We start from the raw sequence: 1,362 nt of genomic DNA on the forward strand, positions 1-1,362 counted from the left end.
TTACTATACCCAGCCAAAATGTCTATTATAGTCAAAGGGGAAAGAAAAATCTCCCATGACATGAATAGGCTGAAGGGATTCATGTCCATGAAACCAGACCTTCAGAGAGTTCTGAAAGCAATACAAAGAGCTGAAAAAAGGAACAACTATACCTGAGGGGTTGCGGAAAAAAATTCAATGAAGGTGTAACTGTGCAAAAGTACAGCTATATCAAGAATTTAAACAAAAGTAAAAATGATAGGCTTCAATACTCATCTTTCATTAATAACTTTAAATATTAATGGACTGAACTCCCCCATCAAAAGACACAGACTAGGTGAATGGATTAAGAAACAAAACCCATCTTTTTGTTGTCTGCAAGAAACTCATCTCACTTTCAAGGACAGACAATATCTCAAAGTGAAAGGATGGGAAAAAATATACCAAGTAAATGACAATAAGAAAAAAGCAGGCATAGTAATTCTAATATCTGACAAAATAGACTTTAAACTAAGGCTGATCAGAAGAGACAAAGAGGGCCACTTCATTTTGATCAAAGGAACAATGAATCAAGAAGATATTACAAACATGAACATATATTCACCAAACTCTGGTGCACCCAACTTCATAAAAACTAAGACCCAGATTAAGCCCAACTCATTAATAGTAGGGGACTTCAATACCAACTGTCTCCATTAGATAGGTCAACAGGGCAGAGAGTTAACAGAGAGACATCTGATTTAAACAATACCATATATCAAATGGACTTAACAGACATCTACTGAGTATTCCATCCAAGCACCAAAGGACATACTTCCTACTCAGCACTCCATGGAACCTTCTCCAAAATCAACTATATACTGGGACACAAAACAAACCTCAACAAAAACAAAAAGATTGAAATAATTCCATGTGTTCTATCAGACCACAATGCAATAAAGGTTACAATCAACACCCGAAGAAGCCCTAATCATGACATGAACACATGGAGATTAAACGACACACTCCTGAATGATGAATGGGTCAAAAGAGAAATTAAGAAAGAAATAAAAGTATTCCTGGAATTAAATGAAAAGGGCAATACAACACGACAAAACCCTGGGACACACTGAAAGTGGTTCTTAGAGGGAAGTTTATAGCTCTAAGGGCCTACATCAAAAAATCGGAAAGAACACAAATAAATGACTAACATTGCAGCTCAACACACTTGAAAATCAACAGCAAACGAAACCCAAACCGAGCAGACAAGAAGAAATAAGAAAAATCCGGGCAGAAATTAATGAAATTGAAACAAAGAAAACAATACAAAGAATCAAGAAATCCAAGAGCTGGTTCTTTGAAAAGATAAACAAGATTGACAGACCGCTAGCCCAGTTAACCAAA

This window comes from Nannospalax galili, unplaced genomic scaffold (genome assembly GCF_000622305.1).
Source record: "Nannospalax galili isolate Female #2095 unplaced genomic scaffold, S.galili_v1.0 scaffold132, whole genome shotgun sequence".
NCBI lineage: Eukaryota > Metazoa > Chordata > Mammalia > Rodentia > Spalacidae > Nannospalax > Nannospalax galili.